This window comes from Sinocyclocheilus grahami, unplaced genomic scaffold (genome assembly GCF_001515645.1).
Source record: "Sinocyclocheilus grahami isolate Dianchi unplaced genomic scaffold, SAMN03320097.WGS_v1.1 scaffold56.1, whole genome shotgun sequence".
In the NCBI taxonomy this organism is placed as follows: Eukaryota; Metazoa; Chordata; class Actinopteri; order Cypriniformes; family Cyprinidae; genus Sinocyclocheilus; species Sinocyclocheilus grahami.
In genome coordinates, this window is record NW_015505235.1 from 2,001,723 (window position 1) to 2,010,805 (window position 9,083).

The following is a 9,083-nucleotide window of genomic DNA, read 5'->3' on the forward strand; positions in this document are numbered from 1 at the left end:
TGTGGTTGAAAAATGGGGGGGGGGGGGGGGGGAAATGGCAGAGCACCACTAGCAAAACTAGATACACTACACATAATTTAGTCAAAATTGCACAGATTTTTCCTGTAAAAGAGTTGAATCAGCTTGAGAAGGCCGGTATAAGGGCATTTATTCATCACAAAATGTGAGAAATGTCTTTTGGACTTATTGTTTGAGCCATGTGATGTCAGAAATGGCATAAGAAGGCTGAATAGAAATTTAAGGCAAAAACTAATTCTACTATTTATAAGCAGTCATTAGGAGTATATTGAGGCAAAAGTCTTGGTTTGTAGTTGGATCTTAAAATAACATGTGACCGATACTTCTGATTTAAAAAATGTATTAGTATATGAAATTCATTAATAAATGCTGTAGAAGTACTATCCATTCTTATTTCATGTTAACTAATGTAGTTAACCAATGTTAACAAGTGAAACCTTATTGTGAAGTGCTACCAAATAACATGACTAATAAGTGCAATATCCAGTTCATTATATCAGTAACACGTCATGGGGACATGGTAACTTTTACTGAAAATGAACCTCCTCTTTTCTGATTGGATGAATAGCATAAAAAAAAGCTGGGATTTAAACCTGCAACCTCCCGGTTCATGCCATTTAACTCGAAGTTAAACTGATGGGGTAAAGTTCACTGGTAGATCCAACTAAAATGACGGTTTACGCGGCAGACGTGAACCTGCCACCCCAAAATCCCTCCTCTAATCACAGCTTAAGTCACTTACAACATTCTTGGGGTATTTAAGCAGCCCGAGGGGGCTGTGCAGGTGGGGGGAGGGCGACAAGAGGATTATCTTATATTTCATAGGTAGTGTAAAGCTGCTGCTCTTAAGTGCTTCACGTGGTTATATTATGTCAAACATATCGGCTAATCTAGTATGAGCAGAGCGCCGCTCAGGCTAAAATCAGCTGTTTCAAAACAAACACTGCAAACTGTTCCACAAACCGCTCTTAAACCTAAGCCTCATTAACACTGATCTACTGATGGCTGCCGTTCTGATGATCACATGGATCTGTCGGCTCAGGTTTAGCGAGACGGATGGGACATTTCTGGAATGGTAATGGTTAGTTGAACATTTATATGTTTTATAGTTTAACAAACCAAAACATTCCTACATAATGTTCTCCGAGGCTGAACTGAACCACGTGGAGGTCACATTCTGGACAAAAATATAGTTTTAAAGTGGAATCTGTAAGTGATGCAACTCTAGGCATCATCTAAAACATCTAATAAAATAATGGTATGCATTTATTGACGTGTAATATACAAAGTTGTTGTGAAATGTAGCAATTATTATGGGAACACAAGCAATTCTGTTCCTGCCAAAATGGAATGAACTTGTTTTTCAAATACACTCATTAAATTTCAGTGTGAATGGTTTTCCATTGAATATAGCGTCATCTGAATGTAAAGGAACCTTGAGAAACACCTGCAGCTCAGAATGAACTTCAAGCCAGTGACAATGTCACTGAAAAGTGTTAAACCCAACAACAGGAAGTAGAAGAAATTGAGAAATGGGATGTGGCCAATGCAATAATCTACAGTATGTATGGAGACAATAGGGACATGCAGAAGCATCACGCATCCAATGTTTTTGGGACCAGATTGAACTGAAAAGACAGATGATGATCATTTTCATTAGGTTCAATGTGACTGGACCTCAAAATGTGACTGGACTTCAAGAAATAAGGTCAAACATGCTCCTAAATGGCCATGCTTCTGGATTCATGAGTTACTTAAAGGGATAGTTTTTGTTATTAATTACTCCCCCTCATGTTGTTCCAAACCCGTAAAAAATCCCGCTCATCTTCGGAACACAAATTAAAATATTTTTGATGAAATCTGAGAGCTCTCTGATCCTCACATAGACAGCAATGTAATTACCACGATCAAGGTCCAGAAACATAGCAAGGACATCGGTAAAATAATCCATGTGACATCAGGGGTTCAACCGTAATTTTACGAAGCTACGAGAATACTTTTTGTGCGCAAAAGAAAAAAATAACGACTTTATTCAACAATTCGTCTCCTCCGCATCACCCTAGCGCCATTTTGGAGAGTATCCACTGAACGTAAATTGCATTGTTGAATAAAGTCGTTATTTTTTTTTCTTTTGCGCTCAAAAAGCATTCTCGTAGCTTCGTAAAATTACTGGACCTTGATCGTGTAAGGACCCTTGCTGTCTATGGGAGGGTCAGAGAGCTCTCAGATTCCATCAAAAATATCTTAATTACGGGTTTGGAACGACATGAGGGTGAGTAAATAAAATTAATAAATTCACCATTTTTGGGTGAACTATCCCTTTAAGAATATAGTCTACTTTTGTATTATGTAATAAATGACAAAATACATGAAATCGTAACACATCAAGAGTTTTCAAAAAATTTTATAGAAAAAAGGCAATATAATTTGAAAATAAATATGCTGTACTACATTACACAGACACAAAAAAGATGTTAATATTCAACATATTTACATAGAGTAAATAAATAATGTAAAACTCCAAATCAAATGAGACCACATCTGAGCATAGTGTTTCAGTTTGTTAGATCTTATTATAGTAGAAATAAATGGCGACGTGGGTTTGGCCTATATTTACATTTGGCTGCTATATCTGTTATTCAATAGGTATGTCACACTGACATCAAGACCGTTTCGCCAAAACGTACTCACACATGCACGCACACAAACATTCGCACACAAAATCACATTTACACAGTTTGTTTGAAAGAGATCACACGGCACACACACATCTGCAGCAAGGCGGCAAAGTCAAGGCAGTTGGCAACACGACTCACTGATCAGTATTAGGAATGTTTCTCTGTTCATCTACGGAAAATAAAACTGGATGAAAAGCTTTTTTTCCTCCAGACAGCCGTGGAGGTTTGCAGACAATAATCTTAACATAACACTGCACATAAATAGGTCAAATTAAATACAAAGAGATAGAATACTGAAAATATAAATTACTGAATTGCTTAGGGGAATAGATTTGGACTAAAATTCCAAGACTAGCTGAACGACAACGAAAAACCTATCACGAAATCGTCATCTTAAATCCCCAGTAGTGTGGAAGCATGGAATCTAATCACACGATCTACACAAAGTGGTTTCCAAACATGTCAAAGAATGAATATCCCTTTAAGGAGTGAATATGACCAAAATCCTCTTGTGTTTGCCTCGTCAAGGTCAGAGCTCTGTTGCAAACATTTACCAGCGGCCAGCGAGTTTCCATGGCGTGACATTCCAACGACAGCCTTCCGTCAAAACTCCAATCATTTGTCCGTCTCTAAAAACACACGCATTGTTCTCAGTATTCACATACTGGGAGGAATGATTCCACAGCGTGTAGTGGACGTCCAAACATCGTTGCAGTACTCCAATCTTTTTGTTTGCGCTTTAGATTCACATGAAAAACTGCACAGCAGACCCAAATCCAGTGATGTGTCTCATTGAGTGATTTTGAGTACGACTTTACGCACGCCAGCCGAGATCAGAAACGTTTACGCAGGTCTTTTCCGAAGACCCTTTAGCAGCAATTCAAATCCTGTGCCTTCAGTCTCTCGCTTCGCTTAACGCACACACATGAAAATCATGAACATATACAGAGAGAACATTTCATTGACTGTCAACCCCCCACCTCCCCCGAACCCCTTCACTTCATTCGCTCAATATCTCCGGGACGGAAAAATGAGAGCAAAGTTCAAAGCTGAAAGTTCAAAGTGCTGTGAATTATTGTGAAATATTTCTTCATGTCAGAGTCCATTCTCAAGTTCGGTTCGATTCACCTCCTTGGTTTGTCACATCTGGGAAAGTAAGTGGAAAAATCATACATGAAATCTCAAGAGCATCTCAATTATTTACTCAAGACAGGAAGATTTAACCTGTCAAAAAGGTTATCTTTTATAGTTTCGAAAGAGATGCATCAATGTCTTAAACTGTAGTCAGATTTAAACAACTAAATTTCTCATGAAATGTTATCTTTCCACTCAACTAAATTTAGGAGAAATAAAACAAAGTTGACATTTAAAGAAGCGGCAGCTGTTTGTATGGAAAAGGGCAGCATGAACATTCTACCAAACATCTCCATTTGTGTTCGACACAAGAATGTCATATAGGTTTGGTAGGTAAATAATGACGAGAATTCTGATGGAATTATTGCTTTAAACGAAAGAGCCACACATCTTTTGTCAAGGGATATGCATGACAATACAAAAACAGGAAGGCCAGTCTTGCACTAACATGTGTAGGTTCACAAGAAAGTGTAGATTCACAAACACACCTGCAGGTCCTTTCGTTGAGTTCTAGTTGTCTAGACCTGCAGTCGGCTTCAGAGTGTTTACAGGAGCACTGACACGTCTCGGGGTCTTGAACAAAGAACCTTCTTCTCCTTTCAGAGCACGTAGAACAGCAAGGCTCACACTGACTACTGAAAAGAGACAGAATGAGAGAAAAGGAAAAGGATTGGGGGAGACTACAGCTGACACAGTCATGGCAAATATTATTAAACACTTTCACTCAAACATACACACACACACACACACACACACACGCACTCGGTAAGTCAAGCAGTACGTTTTTGAGGCAGTACCACCCTCGTCTGGTAAAATGGTTTTGCCCCTTCTGAGGGTCCGAGGGGGATTTGTAGAGTGTGAATAGCTGAAGTTAGGCAGGATGTGGCCATGCACCTGCAAGCTCAGTTGATGCAAGACAATAATGACAACAACAATAAATCGGATTCAGAAAAGCACACTGAAATAAAAGTCAGAGAGAGTGCAGTGCATGAAAATCCTGCGTTTCTGTTTACTGATTTTTGAAGTGTTGGATCAGGATCATCAGGACACATGTACAGTACAAAACGCTGGACTCCAAAAGGAAGATTCACACATTATTTGACCTTATTGAGGACAGGCTTATCAAAGCCACAGTCTAAACTCTACATTTAACCCTGCCTTTAAATTACAACAGTGTAAAGACCTATTAACACAAACGTTTTAATTTTACCCATTTTCACTGAGAGAAAGAGGACCGTGTTTGGGAAATGTCACAAGTCAGATTTAAACCCACATAAGCATCTCAATGATGTTTTTAGCATTAAGCCACAGTAAGATTTTGCATCCAAATTTGAAATCCAAATTTTCTCAAGAGAACGTCAAAAATTCAGTGTGAATAGTTGTGGTGCAAAATAACGACTTTCATGCTCTTTGTCTAAACAAGCCTCAAATCTAATAAAATTTTTTATATGTAAACCCAAACCCCAGCCCTTAGAAAATACTGACCTCAAAAGCATCAGTCCCACAGGAGCAGATTGTCCCATGTATGCATTTCTTCGCCCTTTCATTCTCATTGAAACACATTTCATTTCCCAATTGCTGGGAGAAGCACCAAAGTAAACAGGCTGTTTGACTTTCGTAATGCAGAGCTCACGCAGCATGACAAGACCAAACTCACAGCAATGAATAAAAAAAAAACATCTCACACAATCCTTCTCATATTTCAGAGAGGATACAACCGATGCGAGAATGACGGTAAGTCCTAATACAATTGTGAGAACAAAAAACATTCCAGAAACAGGAAGCAGCACAAACAAGTTTGTGATTCCAACACAAATATTGTAATAGATTAGTACCATCGACTGAAAGCCATGCTGGGTGGATCGGGTGAGTTTGTATGTCGGCTACCTCCTCACTGCCCACCTCCTCCACTCATAGAGCTTGATTTATTGGGTCCTGCGGCACAACCTACAGAGCGCAACTGTGTGGTTCCAGAAATAGAAATCCCATTCATTTTCTCAGACCTATGAGCTCAGAAAGCTGTTAAGCGATGGTGCTTTTTAATTTCTGAATTCCCATGAAGTGCCGCACTACTCACAAGCAACATTCTCTAAAAACCAACCTTGAAAATGAGAACAAGTTTAAAAGGTTGCTTCTGAGACCCCCGATCGACTATTTCCATAAAGCACTGCTAGTGATGAAATCCAAGGAGTTCCTATACTCGCAATCAATGTATATATTTGATTATTCTGCGATAAACATCTCATAAGATGAATCGTCTCTGTATAATTTATTTTACGATTGTAATCAATGACTTGTCAGACTTGTTAGTGTATTGTGGCTATTGTTTGGATTGCTTCATTCACAATGCTGTATGGGATGAATAGTTCATTTTCTCATAAAAGACTACATTTTTGCAAATACGTTTCGAATCAAAAGTTGTAGTCCTGTGATTTATCTCGGTTTGGTTGTAGGCTTAAGTATTTGAAATGCTAAAGAGAATGAATGGGAAAATAATTCTGACTGAAAGAGTGGGTGGTTGCGCTCTACTTGATTGTACCGTTTTTACAAGAAACAATTTGTCCAAACTTGTTAATGTTAATGGTTTTAGCATGTCCATCATCATTAGTGAGTCAAGCTCTGTGAAAGCAGAGATCGGGCATGTGGTTTTGTGGGATGGTCAGTTTTAATTAAATGGAGGAGGAGCTGATGGATTAATGGCAATTAACAATGTCCGACAGGAATGTACTGATTAAAGGAGGCATAAAATCTCCTCCCAAATTAATTTGACGACCAAGAGTGCCACACTCAAGTGCAGGTGAGAGGAGGCGAACGCAGAGGTGACGTACAAATCCCGCTTTTTTTCACAGTTTTTCTTTCCCTTTCGCTTTTGGCCTTTGCCCTTCCGGGGTTTTCTGGAAAGGGAACATGACAAACAAAGAAGATCATCGAAAAACAAAAACTGAATCGGAGTGGTTGCAAAAGATCATCCAACACTAGTCAGATTGCAGTGAACGTAGTGCTAAAATGATCCGGATGGACACATCAGCAAACATGTCTCTTCTTATTCTTGTATAAGTGCCTGACACCACAGCAAACTCTGTGAGACATGAATTCGAAATTAAAAGCCAGCCAGGCTCTGGGGAAATTTGCCAATTCTTCAGATTCTCTCACACGAAGACGTTTCAATAAATAAACAAGGCATTAAATCTTCAGTAATGTTTGCAGGATTCCAAAACAGAGACAAACTGATTCAATTTGAGCCAAAGCTCAACATCCACTAGCGAGTTTTAACTCTCGCATATTAGAGACTTTGGTAACACTTTATTTTAAGGTGTCCTTGTTACACATGTACTTACTATTGTAATAACAATAAATTATGCATAATTACATGCAAGTAATCCTAAACCAAACCCTAATCCTAACCATATGTGACCCTGGACCACAAAACCAGTCATAAGTGTCAATTTTTCAAAACTGAGATTTATACATCTTCTGAAAGCTGAATAAATAAGCTTTCCATTGATGTATGGTTTGTTAGGATAGGACAATATTTGGCCGAGATACAAAATCTGGAATCTGAGGGTGAAAAAAAAAATTGGTAAATTCCAACTTTGCTATGACAATCTGGCGCTTCTGAATCAGCGACTGTAAGTATGTTTTGTTATTAGTTAAAGTATTTGCTATTGACTGTTCAAATGCAGAGTTTTGCGCCGTGTAGAGTATCGCGTCGTGTGTGTGTGGAACAGGGTCACATCACAGGAGAGTGAACTGTCTGTCAGAAATCATAGCACATCAGCTGTCTTAACCGCGGCTTGTGTACTGCATCATCACTGTGTCTGTCACGCGACTCGTTGCCCTTTCGGGCTTGAACTGATGGTAAAACTAACGACATTATTAACTGTCTTGATATTTACATTGAAAGCTGAAGCTCGCGATTATGGTAAGGGGCGTTACATTTCCGACGCGTGCTTGTGGTGTTCGGCCAATCACAATGCACTGGGTCAGCTGACCAATCAGAGCAGACTGCGCTTGTCAAAGGAGGGGGCTTTGTTGAAAAACAACATGTTTGAGAGAGGCGGGACATAGAGGACCTAGAATAATGTACAGTATTTGAAAAATAATGTTTTTTGAACATTAAAGCATGTCAACATATTCTGTTACACCAAATACTGATCTTTAAAATAGCATCATATGACCCCTTTAAAATAAAGTGTAACTGAGACTTCTAACGGAAACCGTAAAAAGCCGTTTCATTATAATGATCAATCAGCAAATCAACACGTAGTACTGGCGACATACACATCCATTTATCTTTCAGATAGCTGAAGATCCTGGCATATCACGTCAGACACGTCAGGCAGCAAGAATGTGAACTTTCCCCTATCTCACAATCCCAGTACAAACTGATGTGCCGCGATCCGTATATGGTTATTTGCATTAGCGGTTGACCAATATGGGGTTTTCAATGTGTGATGAAAATAAATGGATTACAAGATGTCCTATATACTGTAGATGCAATTGAGACTAAAAGTGTTTGAAAACATTTACTAATTTAGGCATCTCTTACAAACGTTACGAAGTTGGAGCTCTTTAAACAGAACATCAGGTCTGTACTGTTGACACATCGGGCGGGTGATTACATTCACTGTTTTCCGAGGTCATATTCAATTGTGTTATGAGGCAGTTGTCTTTGAACACGCTGAGGAACAGCCTCTGTGCCAAAGGGCCACTTGTTTACCAGAACCAGAAAGCATTTCAACTTTTTAACCCCCTAGAGATAACCTCTGACCCGTAACACATCAGCCACAAGATCAACACCCTCTGCAATAGCGTCAACTTCAGTAAACTTTCAAACACTTCGGCCCGCATTCTCTGGCGAGAGGGTGTCTTCGGAGAGGGGGTTGACTGACCGCTGCGGTATCTCTGAGGAGTGGAAACGGCCTCGTAAACAAATGCACAAAACGCTGTCTTATCACCGGACGTAAAGACACTTCAGAGAAGACAAATCCCTCTCTTACCTCAGTGAACCTCAGATCATAAAGCAGAGCTTAGAGATGAATGTGGGGCGAGGGCATTGAACTAGCGGGCGAAACTCACACACCTGTTCACGCGGCTCTTTACATACCTGAGGGACTGAATTTACAACTAAGGAACCAACGTGCAATGACATGAAGACGTCAAACAGGAAGTGAGATCAGATAGTGGTGTAAGGGTCAGAGAGTATCTCAGTTCATCTGTAGAGTACACTTCCATAATGTACTTAAAGTGCTC

General features: G+C 39.5%; 1 pseudogene; it reads right to left on the reverse strand.

Annotated features, from left to right (window-relative positions):
• Positions 1-2,406: 2,406 nt before the first annotated feature.
• LOC107584041 (vascular endothelial growth factor A-A-like) overlaps positions 2,407-9,083 on the reverse strand; it is a 14,961-nt pseudogene continuing 8,284 nt past the window's right edge.